Genomic DNA, 18,551 nt, shown 5'->3' with positions numbered 1-18,551 from the left:
TTCACTCACGGTATCCCCCCGCCAAACACACACACACACACACACACACACACACACACACACCCTCTATCACCACCACCACCAAATAAAAAAAAACAGAACACATCTTTCCTTTGAAAGATAACAATGCTCTGGTTTCGGCCGATAGGTCCTGGCCAATCTCTAGTAGTCGGGCGGGATCACAGGCTGTAGGAAGGGTGGTAATGACGGCGGTCTGCAGACCAGAGATGCCACGGAGAAGACCGCAGGGCTGATGATAATTGGTGTCACATGTGTCCCACCCCCATCATCCTTCTTCCTGGAGTCGGACAGACGCACGGCTGAATGAATGAACAAACAAACGAGTGTCAGTGCGCAGAAGAGAGATGTATAGAAAGAGAGGTGGTGGTGGTGTGTGTGTGGGGGGGGGGGGGGTTAGATTGTCTCCCTGCTACCCAGGCACAGGTGTTTGAGTGGTAGGTATTCATGGGCCTGAATGAGGACATCTTGAGGGGAATAGGGGAGAAACTAATGGCACAGTTATCAGCTGTGGTGAGCTCTTGGCCTGGACAGCACGGAGGGTCCATTCCAATAGCCAACAAAGCTTCTGAAGTGTGTGTGTGTGGGGGGGGGGGGGGGGGGGGGGGGGTATATCCTCATCGGCTAATTGTGACTGGGTTATTTATTTACTTATTTTCATTTATCTTTTATGCAGTGACATAACATAAAACGTAAACAAAAACAAATCAGTACTGTAAACATATTTTTTGCAAGGCCTGAATCATGATTGTGTGTGAATGTTAAGTGTGTGTGTGTGTGTATGGGTGGATTGTGTCTTGCCAGAATATTTTGCATGTGTTGTGTACACATACCTACATGAGTGCCCAGTCTGTGCATGTGTGTACGTTCTCTGGACATTGGTAATTGATAGTATGTCCTGTCTCCTTTAATTCTCTCTGGAGGCTGGCTCTGATCCACGCCCTTGTGCACTTGCAGGAAGTCTGCACTCAACATAAACAGTCCTGTGCCTCGACCGCTCACTGTGTGTTATAGACAATAATGCACTGTTCACAAACTAACAAGTTGAACTAAGTATTGAAGCCCCTGTGTGTTATAGGCAATAATGCACTGTTCATAAACTAACAAGTTGAACTGACTGCCGAAGCCCCTGTGTGTTATAGGCATTAATGCACTGTTCCCAGACTAAAAAGTTGTACTGACTGTCCAGGCCCCAACCCCAAGTTCAAAATGTAAATGGGGATTCATACCATTGGGGTAGATGTCAGTACGGAAGGAATCTTTCCAGAAAGGAATCCTACCAGAGAGGAAGAGAGGGAGAAAGAAAAAGTCACAAAAGGGAAAACGCCTCAGGCAAATATCCAAATGTTCTCTCTCCATGACCTTATTTTTGAACGCGAGACTGACCAGCGCGGTCCAGACCAAACCTTTGTTGAGTCATTCGGTCAGTCGTAACTCAAGGCCTAGTCAAGGTGAATCGGGGCTGCATGGAGCCAGTTTGACATGGCAAAGTGTTTGAGGAGACAAGGCTGAGATTCATGGTCGCGTAATGACATGGTGGAGGGAAGCCGAATCAGGGCCTCCCCTCTTCAGATGAGTCAATTTTAGACTAGAAAAGGGAGAAAGGGGAAAAAACAAGTACAGGTTGGACGGCAGATATTTGGAACATCACCGATGCTCTGGAACACTCCCCCATAGATGGTGATCACATAGCAATGTTCTTGTCAGTACAACAAGATACATGAGAACTAGCAGGGTCTTTCAGAAATCGTACCTCTCAGCCGCAGTTATGGAAGTTAGGAAAACACTCAAATTTATTGCATTCAAAAATCCCAAAATAATTTTTAAGGATTTTTTTTTTTTAAAAAGTACATCTTTTTGGCTTATTTACCTTTATTGACAGGACAGTGAAGAGGGTGACAGGAAGTGGGAGTGGGAGAGAGAGATGGGGTGGGTTCGGGAAATGACCCATGTTGGACTCCCCGTGGGCACTTGGACCCATTTTTTAAAAATATTTCCTTATCAATATAATTATAAAAGCTGTATTTTGTGACATGCATAATGCATAGCATGGGACCTATCTAAAGTAGTACTAGCTGGTGTTATGACTGTTATAGTACCTGAATGAATATGGCTGCATGTGAAAACTAAAGGGACGAGTGGGGAAGAATCACGCCCCATAACTTTATCTGTGGGTGTCATCTGATTAGTGCCATGACAAGACAAACAGATGTCCAGCTCAAGAGACCCTATCCATCCGACTCTACTGCCCTTGTCTCGCAAACATTACCAAGCAATTTCTCATGTGGAAACACAACACCATTCCCAGGCTTGCTTCCAGCGCCCCGGACAAAAAAAAGTGTACCACCTTTTTAAACACAAAAGTACACCACCGCCACAACAAAAAAGGATCCCCCTCGCGAACAAAAGAAGCACCCGCCCTCTACTTCCACTTCTTTCAATAGAAGAGGAAGTGGTGACTTCAGTCAGGGCTTACACTGACCTGTCTGCTCAGAGAGACAGAGAGAGACAGAGAGAGAGAGAGAGAGAGAGAGAGAGAGAGAGAGGGAGGGAGAGAGAGAGCAGGGGATTCAGGTTACCGGGGTTGGGCCTTCATGTTGAAGGGGTTGAAACCTGAGCTGGAGCCAGTGTCTCTGTGTGTGTGTGTGTGTGTGTGTGTGTGTAGCCTTTAACGGCAGACCTGCTGGCACCAGAGCAGGGAGCGGGCCACACTCACAGTGCAGAGGGGCAGGCCTGTCATTACGGCATCTGAACTCAGATCAGTGTATGATTAATGTTTCTCTCTCCTTTTCTCTCTCTCTCTTTCTCTGAATTTCTGTGTATGGTTTGACTCCCTCTGTATCTGCACGTATGTACTGTAGATGTCAAATCTTTGTGTCCCTTTTAGAAACGTCTTTGTGCTACTGTACATGCGCATCCTCCTCAGTATCCACCTATGCTCCACGTCTTCTATCTCACTCTCACTTTCTCAGTGTGGTTCTAGTTCTCTCCTTCACTCTCTCTCTCTCCTCCTCTGTTTTGGTGTCTTTCATGTCATCTCTCCCCCTCTCTCTCTCTCTTTCCTGTCGTCTCTCACCCTCTCTCTCTCTTTCCTGTCGTCTCTCACCCTCTCTCTTCTCCCTGGTCTCTCGTGTCTGTCCCCGTCTCCCTGTGTGTGCTGGCTGGCCTATCATTACACACACACACACACACAGGCTCCAGGATCAGCCGTGGTGATTAATCTGCAGCGTCCGTGGAGACACACCTTCCGCCAGTCTCGCGCCACAGAGGGTCAGCCCTGACTCCTCCTGGCTCTCCTCCTCATTATCTTCACTCCTTTGGCTTGTAATTTACTCTTTCTCTCTCTCTCTCTCATTCTCCCTCTATCGTTCTTTTTTCTCTGTCTCTCCTCGTTTTTTCCTCTGTCTCTCATTCACTAAATGTCTCTCTCTCTCTCTCTCTCTCTCTCTCTCTCATTGTCCCTTGCTCCTTGCTCTCTCCTTCTCCCTCATTGCTGCATCAGAGCCAGCCATGCACACACACACACACACACACAGCCAGTGACTGTCTGGGTCTGAGCCATTTGTGGAATTCCACCCAAATACCTGTCATGGTTTAGAGGGACTGCTGTTACCTGGATTCCCCTCACTGCATTTGGGAGAGAGAAAGAAGGGCAGCATGTTCACCTTCACTAATACCAAAATACACACTATAGCAGCAACAGCATAACAGCATTGGAGTTGTTTGGAAGGTTAAGTAACATCACTTTACCACACACATACACACACACACACACACACACACACACACACACACACACACACACACATACACACACACATCAACACCAATCCCACAGTAAAAACAACAGCATGTTGTGCAATCATCGGTGCTAGACAGACAACAGGTGAAAAAAACCCCCACTAGTGCCGTCCGAAGACAGAAGGGCAAAATACCTCCCCAGTTTAAACTAATGGCCCCTGTGGCTCCACAGGAGGGGGGGGCAGGGTAATGACAAGGCTGGGGCTGCGGCAGAGTGACGCTCTCCTGTCCTCTCCTCTTCTCTCCAACTTCTCCTGTCCTCTCTTCTCGGAAGCCTGCGTGTGTCAGCCAGCGAGAGCCAAAGCCTGGCTGGCGTCACGTCACGTCGCTGCCTCGAACAATTTCTCTTATTACGAGGCGACGCGGAGGAGTACTCGGCTACTGCTACTATGGCTACTGCTGCTGCCACTGTTGCTAGCAGCCATTGTTGTTGTCGCGACGACAAGAAAAAGAACAACAACGCAAGCCACTGGACTTACTGGAAGAGGGAGAGGGGGAGAGAGGAAAGGAAGGTGAGGAATATCGGAGGAGGACAAAGAGGAAGAGGATGATGAAGATGAGGGAACAAGAAGAAGAGGATGATGAAGATTAGTGAAAATAACAATAAGGAAAATAACACAATAACAAGCAAGGTAGGAAGTCAAGAAAGAAACATATCAGAGGGAGAAGAAATGACAAAGGTGCCCCGAACCTGTTTAATGAACGATGCATCAAAGGCCAAGCGTAATGACCATTGCATTAGGCCAGTCGCCAGCTCCTGAAATTGCACATCCTGTCAGAAGGCCAACTATTCAAAGAATCCCCTCTCATAATGAGGAGCAGAGGGGGCAGTTAGGGGGCAAACCTGCTGGCCACCAGGACCACTGTCAACAACACAGCCTCACACAGCAGTACACACACACGCATGCATGCACACACACACACACACACACACACACACACACACACACACACACACACACACACACACACACAAACACACACACCCTACTGGATGCCACCAGGACCACTGTCAACAACCCAGCAGCCTCACACAGCAGTACACACACACACACAGACATACACACACAGACATAAACAGACACACGCACACACACACACGCACGCACAAGCAGACACACACGCACACATACACCCTACTGGATGCCACCAGGGGAGCGTGCCTATGTTCCCTGGGTCCTATGTTCCCCGCTTTGTATGGGACCGGGGAACATAGAACCCTTTTTTAAAACCCTAACCATAACCCTAAACCTAACCATAACCCTAAGGCGTTCTACATACTCAACGCACACGACACCGTAACGTCAAAATGACGTAGATCTTGCTGGCGCGCCAGGATTTTAGCCAGGTAGTGCGAGGTAGCGCACCACTCATTTTTTTTCAGACGAGCGCGACAAAGCGGAAACAGGAAGATGGACAAGTTCGACAGTAGTACAGTCGTGAATTTGTAACAGTTTGCTGGATAAGTTAATAAAGTATTATCACAGAGGCTAGCTAATAGCAGAGCCCGTTCACATTCTCTGCTACTAGTGTTTCTTAATGCAGCTTCTTCTGCTGTGTAACGTAGTTAGCGTTAATCTTTTCACAACAGCGACACCTCTGTTCAGGAGAATATTGCAACTAGTGTCGTGACGGCGCTTCTATGACGTCACATTGTCGCGCTACAGGTCGGGTGCGTCGAGTATGTGGCGCACTTAATCCTGATCGGGGAACATAGGACCCGGGGAACATAGGGAGGACCCCGCCACCAGGACCACTGTCAACAACCCAGCAGCCTCACACAGCAGTACACACACACACACACACACAGACACACGCACAAGCAGACGCACACGCACACACACAGATACAGACACACGCACGCACAAGCAGACGCACACACACACGCACACACACACACAGACAGACACACACACAGACACACATAAATGAATGACATAAGAATGAAGCCATAGAGAAACATGTCAGGACAAATAAATGCAATAAATGTGTGTTTTGGTGTGAGAGAGTTAAGAGACAGTCAAACAGATAGAAAGAAAAACAGACAGACAGACATGACATGCAGATAGACAGCAAGACAGACAGACAAACAGATAGAAATACAGTCAGTTTTTCTGTGCATGAGGTTACAGAGACAGATAGAGTGACAGATAGAAAGTCCAGACAGACAGAAAGGTTACAGACGGACAGAATGACGCTAAACCCACAGCTAACAGCTGTGCTCATGAACCCCAACCAACATGGAAAAATCCTGCAATTCCTGCAGCCAGTGAGTCACCGGAGAAGCATCCATGGCACTACCTGGCGCTGACATGACGCTGTGTGGAGGAAGACTGTTAACTCTCATTTCTCCTTTTGCATTCCGTGTCTGAATTCTGCATTCACGTTCTGTTTGTGGGTGTATATATATGTGTCTGAACGCATTTTGTTTTTGTGAGTGTATATACCGTAAGTGTGTCTGAATATACTCTGTGTGTGTATAGTTCCTCTCTCTCTCTCTGTCTCTCTCTCTCTCTGTCTGTCTCTCTCTCTCTCTACCCCCCCTCCTCTCCATGTTTTTGCCAGGTCTCCTTGTCTGTGATGTTGTTTTTGTTGCTGGCAGCAGACAGAGTAGGACAGGATGCAGTGGGCAGGGTCTGAGTCTGAGATTGAGACTGAGTCTGTGGATGAGACTGATGCTGAGGCTGAGACTGAGGCTGAGTCTGAGATTGAGATTGAGACTGAGATTGAGTCTGAGACTGAGACTGAGATTGAGACTGAGATTGAGTCTGAGACTGAAATTGAAATTGAGATTGAGTCTGATTGAGATTGAGTCTGAGACTGAGATTGAAATTGAGATTGAGTCTGATATTGAGATTGAGTCTGAGACTGAGATCGAATCTGAAATTGAGTCTGAGGCTGAGTCTGAAGGTCTTGACATGTTCCTCTAAGACTGAAGGTCTTGACATGCTCCTGCATCTGTGTCCCACGCACTCGGTGCGTGGCGAGAATTGCGTCATCAACACGCATGTTGAGGGTTTTGTGTGCTTCCCAAAGTCTTTGATGTGCACAAATTTGCACAGAGGAGTATACCACCTGAGACTGTGAGACTGAGGCTGAAGCGCTCCGCATATAGGCGCCAACATAAGTGCATCAACACATTCTGCACACTTGCCCATACACACACCAGCGCCAAAATGACCTGACAAGCATTCAGTAAACAATGGATTTTATTAGGTGCGCCGCACTCATGTCAGCGTTTACGTGCGGAGACCTTGAGACTGCGACTGAGACTGAGGCTGCACGCCTCCTTGACGCTAGGCTCCGCTAATAGATCAGTAGGGCCGACTCCTCATTTGCTTGCCTTCTCATCACTGCCAGCCGGAGGAGCGTTTGATCTGCAAGACACCCTCTGCAGCCAGTCTGCAGCCTGGGAAAGAGACACACACACACACACACACACACACACACACACACACACACACACACAGTTAGTTCAGTACAGTGTTGTGGTGCACACCAGAGCCATATAAAGGTAGAGTTGCGACAATGGGTGTTCAAAATTCGTTCAGGTCACGTGGTTCATGTAAACTTCAAAAAGTTCCCGGAAGTGATTGACAATGGATTAGAATCATAGACTGTAAAAAATATATATTACAATGCATTAAATAAGCTACTGTTCAATGAGAGACAGAGCCACAATTTTGGGTAATTGACAGACAATAAATGCTTTGATATACAATATTTATAACACAGTGTAATTATTGTGTAAACTGTGTAGTTATCCTACCATTACAACAATATTAAATGAAATTCCAGATCGCCTGCTAAATATCGGAAGGTGACCTTTTTTTCTCCCTTTTACGTATGTGTCACTTAATATTAATTTCTGTACAAAACCAAGACGGTAGATTTTTTAGAAAATGCAATAGCACCCACCCCATAAGTGTAGCCTAAGCCTATCTAAATTATCGTTCTAAAAAAAAAACAACCTAGTACGTGACTCAAGAGCTGTAAACCGTGTTTTTGAGACTGCGTGTAGCCTACAAAAGCGCATGGAGATTTTAATTTTGCAACGAGAAACTGTAACACAGCTAGTCTAAGTCTAACATTAACTTGTTTGAGTTTTCTCCCCAACGATTTCTCTGGTAGTTCTTCACTGATCTGAGATAATGAGCGAACTACCTTAAAGATGAACTGAACTGGAATTTGAAGTAACGGTGATATAACAGATGTATTTTATTTCTTCTCATTGGTACAATGATTCAAATGGCTGAATTTATTAAAAGGGATAAAATTGTACAGTGAAAGTGTTGTTGTTGTTACACGGGCGCCGCCATGTTGGATGCTGGCCTCAGATGAGGTCCAGCGTTAGCTACCATACGATCCAACCTATAGGAAAGGGCTAGCAGCTAAACACCTGGCAAACACTCTTATGTCAAACTCCACGAGCTAGCACTCCGACCATAGAGAGTATAAACCATGACTCAGACGATATCACAGATAGTAATAATAATAATAATAGTAATAATGTGTTTACTAGATGGTAACTAAACCACAGCGGGTAAACAATCTAATGTCCCTTTCTACTCACCCTGAAGCCAGTTGTTCACCGTCTCAGGGCAGATTGTTGATGCGAGGGAGTTTAACTCGCAGAAATAGCTGCTATAATTCCAAGAGACTCGTGCAATATCAACATCCACAAGGTAAAAATCTGCACTACTGAACTCTCCACTAATGTTAGCCTAAAATAAACGGCAAAACTCGTGAATCCGTGTATCTGGGGTCAACTTGGGGTAACAAAGTTTTTAACAGTTTCAAGGGAGGGAGAGAGAGAGAGAGCGCCCATGTGAGTTGCTGTTACGATTGTAGTAGTCCAGACTGCGTTAGCCTACATTGCCGTGACAATGCGTGTTATATAGCTTATTCGTATATGCACCGTAGCCTTCGCAAAGGCCTAATGTAGTGGTGGTGAATGAGTATGCAGTTGTGTGGAGGACGTACAGTAGGCAATGTGTGTGTGAGGGAGGGAGGGAGACAGAGAGACAGCGTGCGTGTTGCTGTCTCAAGCGCCCCTCGTCCAGTTTTCCAGATGGCCTGTAGGCTAGGCCTACAGTAGCCTATGTTGTGCCGCCATTCATGGGTTTCATCTGGTCCCTTTACACAGGTGTATTAATTAAGCCCCATGCAGTCTGCATTCATAATCTAGGTGTTTGATTTTACACCTGTGGAAAGGGACCTGATGAAACCCATGAATAGGCTACATTGCACAAAATGTACCCCCCCCCCCCCGAAATAAACACATACATAAATAAACACTTTTTTTCCCCGTCACTTTGGCTTCCTCAAACATTTTCCCTACGTTTCGCCACTGCTTTGCAACAGATAGATTCCGGAGCAGTGTCCATGTTCCGGCAGCGCCCACACAGTCATTTTCACCCAAATGATCCTACTGAAGGTTGAGCTGGAGCCTGAAACTGATCGTCCCCCATCTAGTGGTAGTCAAGACACTACAGGCCTGTCCCTCACAGGCTCAAATGTGTAACCCATGCCATTAAAATTACTAATTTTCGTGTATACATAATATGCTGCAGCTGTTGCCTATAGAACTTCTCAGGTCCTACCATGCCAGTGACGTCATTGAAACTGGCAGCGTTCTAATACTAACAAATGCAATTTTGGTGTTGCTTAAAAAAGGCTACTATTGATTTTTTTAATTACATTTTTTTGTGTCATTAATTTTTAATTGTCATAATCAACACATTATCAACATTGATTCTTTCAGTTCAGTGCATCTTTAAGTAGCTAGCGTCTCGGGAGAATAAAAAAAAAGTTTAAAAGTTTTTTAACATCCAGTGTAATGGTGGGCATGTTAAGTTAACCGTAGCATTACCTACACAGTAACCCCATGGTAATGCAATGCGAGTGATCATAATAACATATAAAACGTGATAGTCCTTGATAAATAACCAGGCTATGAACTCATAAACAACAACAGCAACAACAAACAACAGCATTTTGTCACCGTTTGTCATTCACCGTGCTGTATACAGCATTAAGATGCTAGGCTAAATAGCTTGAGATTCAGAGAACCTGCATGGTTGTGCTCATCCTGTCAGAAAATAGCAATTTGATCAGTGATCATGCATCATATCAGCGCAAGCTTGGTTTGAAACTGGTTTCTGGGGATGGGGTTTACACGATCCTTCCCTGGGCTAGTGCCTGCTGTGTTAATATGACCGTGCTGATGCTAACAGCTGCAGCTCCCTCAAATCTAGGTTCTCATGCATATTAGGCTAGCTTTTGCCAATGAAAATGAATGCAACATAAACAAACAGTAGGCTACTGCTCCTAACTGAAGAAACGTTTACGTTACTGTAAGGAAATTATTATTATCATTGTATAACCATTTGTGTAAGCAGAAATGTTGTAGTGCTGAGTTCTAAGAACAGAGAGTTCAAGTTAAATGTTGTTGTGCTGAGTTCTAAGAAGTGTGCACCCAGACAGACAGGAACCGCACCATGTCTGTGTGTGAGATAAGAGTAGCCTATGTCACAATGAAGTCGCTATGTCTTGCTTCCTATTTTCTGTGTGCATCACAAAAAGACACAGCTTTTGGGCTGCAGAGTCAGAGACTGATGGTGTGAGGAATTCTTCCTTACATTAGCAGGCTCTCCTCTTGGTACCAGTTTGTGGGTAAAGCCACTACGTGTTGTGGTTCTTGTATGTTGGGGTTAAATTCCCTGACAGTTACCAACAATGTTAACAACAAACTCAGCTTCACTGCTGCAAACAAAGTTGGCTATATGCTCGCCATATAACGAACCAGCTAGCCTTGTGATAACACAATCTTTACCTTTTGTTTAGTCCACTGAAAGTTATCCACATAACGATTAAATACACAGTTATGGAGGAATTGTTTTGGGGAAGCAGTTGCACTATATTCCACTTTTGCTGCCTTTTAAGCCACTTAAATCGATAGCCTAGATGAGCATTGCGCATACGTTACAACTTGACGTGATGGTGAAGCTAAATGCCCAAGAAACGTCACGTCATAAAAGTTGTAGGTCTACTAAACGCAAAAACGTAATGACTTGTTCGTGGTGGTGTAGTGCTGCTTAATTGAAATGGGATAGGCAAGGGTTATCTTATATTCGGCTATTAGTGTGGCACATTTATTGGGCTTTTAGCCTCTTTTAATTTATTTGATGAAAGACTGAGCAGCAGAAAAGTCATAGTCGATACATCACTCGTTTATTATTATAATTAGGCTATTGATAGCCTACTATTACTGTTATTATTATTATTATTCGGATGAGGCAAAGGAATGTACATCTGAGTCTGAAATGTTGGCTACAAACAGTCTATACTGCTGTAACTGCACTGCTGCTATTATTAATTGTTAACTTTCGGGAACTATTTGAGGCTTCCATTAGCTGCCATTGTTGGAAAAAATGGAACATTAGCGTCAATGGAGTTGTCGCAACTCTACCTTTATGGACCCTTTCAACAAGGTAAACAAAAACAATGCTTGAACGTTCTATTTGGTTCCCAATCCACTTCCTCTGCATTAAGATAACATATGGAATGTTAAAAAGGAAGCCTTGTGGGGCCAACTATGATGCTGATAATGGAACTCTCTTGAAAGGGTCTGGTGCACACCTGTGATAAATGGGGTTCTGTAGGTCACCCTGCAACAGACGCCATGATGTCCTCCTGTCTACAGTGTGTGTGTGTGTGTGTGCGTGCGTGCGTGCATGGTAGCCACACATGTGTGTCAGTGTGTGTGTGTGTGTGTGTGTGTGTGTGTGTGTAGTTGCACATGTATGCTTTTGTGTGTCTATGTCCTTGTGTTTGAAGTATGTATGTATGTATGTATGTATGTGTGTGTGAGAGTCATCCTTAACATTAATAATAACACAGTGTGTTTCTATGGAGATAAATCCTCTCCTGCCACACTCGCTGTCTCTCCTGGGCTAACAAATCTCAATCAAGACATCAAGACACATCAAAGAAAGTTCCAGAAGCGTTCAACCTCATCCCCAATCACTTGTATCCAGTGGTTAAAGTGGGATTTGGCAGGTGGGGGAACCCTAAAATCCAGTGTCAGTGCAATGGGGGAAAAATGACTCACCATTGGACAACATATTGAGTATCGTGGTGTAGCAATACTTTTTGGACAAGAATTGATAGCTTCTTGGTCACCTCTGTACAAAAAATTAACTCACCATTTATTTTAACAATATCATCACGCTTTATCGTTGGTATGAAATATTATATTTATTATTATTATTAATTTATCTGAGGTGGTGGAACTGCGTCCCCCCCCCCCCCCCCCCACGCACACACACACACTTTTACCCCTGCTTGTATCCATCAGACCTCAGAGTCACTTTGGTGCTGAACTGGAATGTTTAGCTTACCATAACTCAAACAGATATTTCAAAAATGGACCGAATAAAATGTTTTAGAGAATTATTTTCACTTGGTATTTCAACTATTAAATACCTTTTTGCTTTATCATCACTAGGGTCAAGTTGCGGTTCGATTTGTGGTTTAACACTACAAAGTGACGCTGCATGCAATCTCTTATCTGGAATGCTGTGTGAATGGATAAATTCCATAATGACAGAGTTCCGGGCAGAGATGGTGACAGAGATGGGAAACGATGTTTCAAAATCCTGGACATCTGCTGGCGAACACTTCAGTGTGCTCTCTTTCAAGGACACAATGACACATAGCTCTGGACTGTGCTGCTATCTAAATGTACGCAACTGGATGTTGCTTAATATGTTTCACAAGCAGGTATCACTCTTAACCCCTTAACGAATCACATTCAATGCAACATCAATCTATGGGTGCATGTAGCAATATACATTGCAGCTTTTCATCCCAGGGTGACCAGAATTACTGCCTACCGTCTACCAAATTTGTTTTTTAAACTAAATGTATGTGTCTGCGTGTTTGTGTGAATGTGTCTATGTTTACTGCCAGCCTGAAGATATACAAACACACACACAGACACAGACACACACACACACACACAGACACAGACACACACACACACACACACACACACACACACACACACACACACACACACACACACACATCCACATACGACCCCATTCTCCTGGAGCCAAACACATTAGACAATCTCTTGCTCCAGAACTATGTTTAAAATGCCTGGCATTCACTCACCATTACTTGGGGCCTTAAAATATGTGTCCAATTATGGTGCAGGCAGCCACAGTGAGTCAGTCAGTCACAGTCGAGGTGACCACACAGTCCCTGCGGAAGAGGCTGAGGCTGGCTCTGGGACAGTAGGGGTGTACAGGAGGTGTGCGCGTTGTCATCTCCCCGGCTGATCCTGGATCAGGGTCACGGCTCCGCGGCTCATTCCTGGCATATTTGGGGTGAGGGGGGCGCAAGGCGACGGACGCTGGCTCAGTGGCTGGGGAGGGGAGGAGAGGGTGACGGAGCGCCACTGAAAACACAGCTGTGCTTGCAGTGGGACGAGCTGGCGGGGCAATTGAGTGTGTGTGTGTGTGTGTGTGTTGGAGTGGGGAGATGATGGTGGCATCCGTACACACACACACACACACACATACACACACCACACACGCACACACATAAACACTATGCATGGATGGACACAAAATCACTGGTGCATGTGGATATGTATGTTTGAGTTGGCAAACTCCCAAGTTCAGATCCACAAACATGAGGCCAAAAAAAATCAGGAATGCATGAACAGTGTACAGACACACGTGTGCACATATACATAAACATCAACATAAAAAGAAAAAAAATATGCACTCAGAGACACACACACACACACACACACACACACACAGACACTCACTCACACACACACACACACACGTGTCTGTTGGTGACTTGTGGGCAGGAATATTACAGAGTGGCTTTCCTGCTTGTGTTTGTGCAGGCGACGGGAGTCGACAATGGAGGAGACTTCGCCACTCAGTCACTCCAAACAGCGTCCGCTGAGACAACGTTGACAAAATACCAGAGGCAGCATGTAATTACAGCTCCATTAGAATCGTTTTTGAAGCTGGGCCTCCGAGACAGATAGGAATAAGAGGGATGCATAAGGAAAGGCCAAGGGAAACACACACACACACACACACACACACACAAACACACATACACACACAAAGAAAACAAAACTTTTGTCTAGGTCACTATGTTGATGGGCGTGTATGAATTCAAAGGCACTAGATGGAACGGCTTATGAAGTTTATGCCGCCGGTTATGTCATGAAATTAACATTGTATAGACAAACATGACTCAACCGTGAACACACATCTCTCACATGATCTGCTGGATGTATTAATGGCAGCACATTCACATTCATTTAGCAGATGCTTGCAGCCAAGGAAACAAACAGTACTGATGTTGATGATGAATGATTATATGACACTGTATCAGTCATGTATTAGTCAGCAGTATTCTGGGTCAAGGCCTTGCCTGTTTGATTTTGGTCGTCACTGAGAAAGCTTACGGCTCCCAGGGGAGTGGACAGGTCAGTGGGTAAAAGTAAGGACTAAATTGTACGCTACCAGCCATAACCCCCCCCCCCCCCCCCCCCCCCAAACAACCCTCTGTGCTCTTGGACCACAAGGAGGTAAACAGTGCAGAGATCATGAACAAATGTAGGACAAGCCCACAGACTCTAAAAAAAAAAAACTCTTAAAAAAAAACCATCTACAATAAAAGTAAAAAGAATAAGCCTACACAAAAGAGGGTGACAAAAAGAGAGAGAGACAGAGATGGAGAGAGAGAGAGAGAGAGAGATAGAGGGGGGGTGGATATAAGACCTGGGCGTTTAAGAGGTTGTGATTACCCCTAATGGACAGGTCCTTTCTAATTATCCTCCCCAGGGAGAGGTCACCAATCAAAGGCGTTCACACGCCACCGCTAGAGTCACTGTCTCCACGGCGACAACAACACTCCGTCTGTCGCCACCGGCTCTGCCGACAGCAACATAGGCCTCGCCATAGCAACGCTGCCTCAGCCCTGGTGTCGCTTACGGCAATGTGCAGTTCCGACGACTCTGGGGGGGTGGAGGTGTGTGAGTGTGTGTGTGTGTGTGTGTGTGTGTACGTGTGTGTGCCTGGGTGATGACTGCCCATGACAAGGGGCTGTTTTGACTTAAGAGACGCTGCGTTGCTCACTGTGGTATTTGGACAGTACAGGAGCTTACGTGTTGTTGGTCAGTAAAGTTGGGTCACTTTCGAGCATTGAAGTAGGGCTGGGACTAGGAAACATTCACAAACAAGGAATGCTCTCTAAGAAATGATTCAGACCCTCGTTAAAGTTGATAAGGCTTGCACGCACTGACCCACACCGCAGAATCAACACTTTGACAACAGCAATTCTCACAGCAACTTTTTTGGCGTCGTCTAAGCCTGCTGATCGCAAGGAACTGTCATCTGGACAGCGGAGTCCTGGCGCGGCTGAGGCGGAGTGGACGATGGAGAGAATGCGGTTTGTGATGATGCTGGGCGGTTTTTAATGGGTAACAGAGGCTGGGCTCTGAATGGCCGCCGTGATTGATTCATTAGCAAGACAGAGAGATCAAAGATGGGCCGGGTGATGGATGACCAAGCCCACTGTCAACTCCCTCCTTCTAGACCACTGATGCTCCCCCTAAACACACACAAACACACACACACACACACACACAGAGCCCTCATGACCCCTTATGGATGAGAGTCCTCTGATAGCAACCAGGGAACTGTCTGTCTGCTGGAGGAATGCTGGAATAGAGATGCAGACTGATTACTGATCTAGCCCCTAGTCCCCATGGACGGATTATGAACTTTCGGGGCCCCTGGGCCCAGATGTATTAAGGGCCCCACACTAATTGGGGGGGGGGGGGGGATTTTTCATCTGTTTGATGTGATTTCCTGTATTCTGGTGCATTTTGGGGATGGCCAATACTTTAATTCAATGAGATTCATAGCCTACATCCTAATGTGTTGATATTGAGGCAATGATTCCATGCATTGGCTTGGGCTTCAGGGCCCCCTGACCCCTTGGGCCCCTGGGCCCGGTAGGCCTGTGCAGTAATCCATCCCTGCCTGTCCCTCTGACAAACACACACACACACACACACACACACACAAATAATAAACCCCTTAAAATAAAACATGGATGCATGCATGGATGCTGGATTGTGCAACTAATCTGCCATTCATTAAATATTGAAATATCAACCTTTTGCAGACATTCTATCACATCCCAAACTTAAGTTACATACTTCTCAGGACATAAGACAGCCTCTTTCACACATCATGTACAGTAATCAGTGTTGATAACGGTGTAATGACACCCAGGGCCACCACACATCACTCATTACAGTGCACAACCACTGCTAGTCCTATAAGTGGAATTTAAATTCTAGCCTATAAATGGCTCTAACATCCACAAAAGTCGTTTTAAAAGACCCCGGCGCCAGGCTGCAATTGTGGAAGCCAGGAGAGAATTTCAGCATCTTAGCCACGAAAGGGGTGCTTGGGGCTGGCCACAGTCTGACCGTAACGTGTTTACTCGCCGCAGTGCCGCATCACCGAACCGCTGGCGTCAGGCCCGGTCACCTGACGCCGGTGGTGCGTGCGCCCCTTCACAAGTTGAGCTGCGTATGTAAGCGTCTGTCAGCATGTGGAAACATGAGCTTTCCCTAAAAAAAGATTTTCTTGTTCATATTAGTTATGTATATTAGTGTAAAGGGGTATAAAAGTATTTGTCCGTGTCACGTTTGAGATGTTGCGCGATTGCAGCGTTAGGGCTCAAGGAAATATGTTGTGGTTAACTGATGGTGTCTGCATGATGATCCCAATATCTCTTGGTTTTAAGAGATTGAAGCATTGGCGATGCAAGTGTTATGTCTGCCGGTGTAATGGCTTGCGCTGTGTGCGTAAAAGACGGCTCTAGAGACGGTGAATAATGGACCGCAGGATTCTGGCGAACACAGTTGTGTTTCGCTCTTTCGGTGGAGCAGTGTGTGGTTGGCGAACACAAGATGCCGCGGTTTGAAGCACATTCAACTTAAACGATGTCTTTAACGAGAGCGGGCAGTCAAGTTGCCATTAACAAGGCTGTTCAGCGTTGTAACCACACGGATATCAGTCTTCTCCTCTAGTTTGAACTAGAAACCCACTGCGACTACATTTCACATTTAACACCACGCCAAAAATATGCAATTTTGCATTTCTCTATATGTCACAGAAGTTGACACAAATTATACATGTTTCAGTGGCTAGACATTTTAGAGAGCACATGTAAGATAGATCTATTTCAAGCTCTCTCGTTTTTGACAGATTTCCAGCGGCACCGTTTGACGTAAAGCTAAGCTTAATGAAACGCTAGAAGCAGATCCCGTCACTCATCATTCATCAATCATTCCATCACTCCAACAAGTTTGCATTTGCGCTTCATAGACACACAGGTACACACACTCCATGCTTTACGGCAAATGAAGGATCGCGGTACCTCTCCGCATTCATGTGACATGCTATATTACTGGGTATGGAGGCACTATGTCGGAGGCAACATGTTGAAGGCATGCCTTCTGATGTCTGCCAATGGAGACGTGCGTAAGGCAACCCCTTATTACCAAGACCAGACTGCCAAGCTTATATTTTTCTATATGCCCTGCCTTTCAGAAATAATAAAACGCTTGGGTGGGATGCCATCAAAATTATTTACTCAGAGTTTGTGTGCACATGTGTGAGTGAGTGTGTATACGTGCGTGTTTTTGCAATGCAGTTCAAGCACAACATGGACATCTTTTAGTTTCTTGCCCCTTCTCTATGGATTCAAATTATAAACCACGGGAAAACCTTCAACATGTAGTTTGGGAAGACAGAAATTCTCCAATTGTGGTATTTTCAAACGCGCTCTGCAAAAAATAGTCGCTATTACTAGTTTCAGGTTTCCCCGCGACGTGTCCTGAGCTCGCAGACATCCACGTGGTGATAAACAACGGAGACAGCAGAAGCGGAGTTTGGCACGGAGCCGACGCGCAGCGCACCACCAATCACGACCAGACCTGTAGCTTCCAGACACTAGGAGATCCCGTAGAAAATACTGCGTTAAGGGTTACCTCTCCATTAACATCTTATGATCATAGTTAATACCAGACTGTTTTGTTCCCTTAGACAGTGGAGGTTTTCTTCTACACTTGAAATGACTCCATTTGGAGACGAAGCCTCTGTTGCCAGTAAGTTTTCTAAATGAACGAAAAACATGACCGCAAATCCATTATCCACCTGATGTTGGCTGCTCTGATGTGCCCTTGGAAGACAGCCAAGTCTATTTACTTTAATGCGTGTGTGGGGGTGTGCACACGCTCAGTATAGTGAATGTGTGTGTGTAGGTGTGTAGACAAGGCAACACACCTCCACGGTTTCGGCTCCAGGATGTACATTCTGACACTTTGAATAGCTCCCTCCTCTGATCTGAAGGCCTAATTATAGAATTTTAAATCACCATGATGCTCGGTTGATACAGGCCTACCTGTAATCACGCACGATCTGCCAGCTTGTAATTATTCTTTTTAATTATTTATTTTTGCGTGTGACTATGATTGTGTGTGTGTGACTCTCTCTCGCCTTCTCTCTCTCTGTGTGTGTGTGTGTGTGTGGACTTGCGTGTGTGTTCACTGGCTATTATAACCTGAGGATCAAAAGGCTAAAATGTTATTAAATCGACCTCATCAGGCCCAG

This window comes from Alosa sapidissima, chromosome 24 (genome assembly GCF_018492685.1).
Source record: "Alosa sapidissima isolate fAloSap1 chromosome 24, fAloSap1.pri, whole genome shotgun sequence".
NCBI classification, from domain to species: Eukaryota; Metazoa; Chordata; class Actinopteri; order Clupeiformes; family Clupeidae; genus Alosa; species Alosa sapidissima.
The sequence above is the reverse complement of the archived record's forward strand: the minus strand, read 5'-3'. Positions refer to the sequence as shown.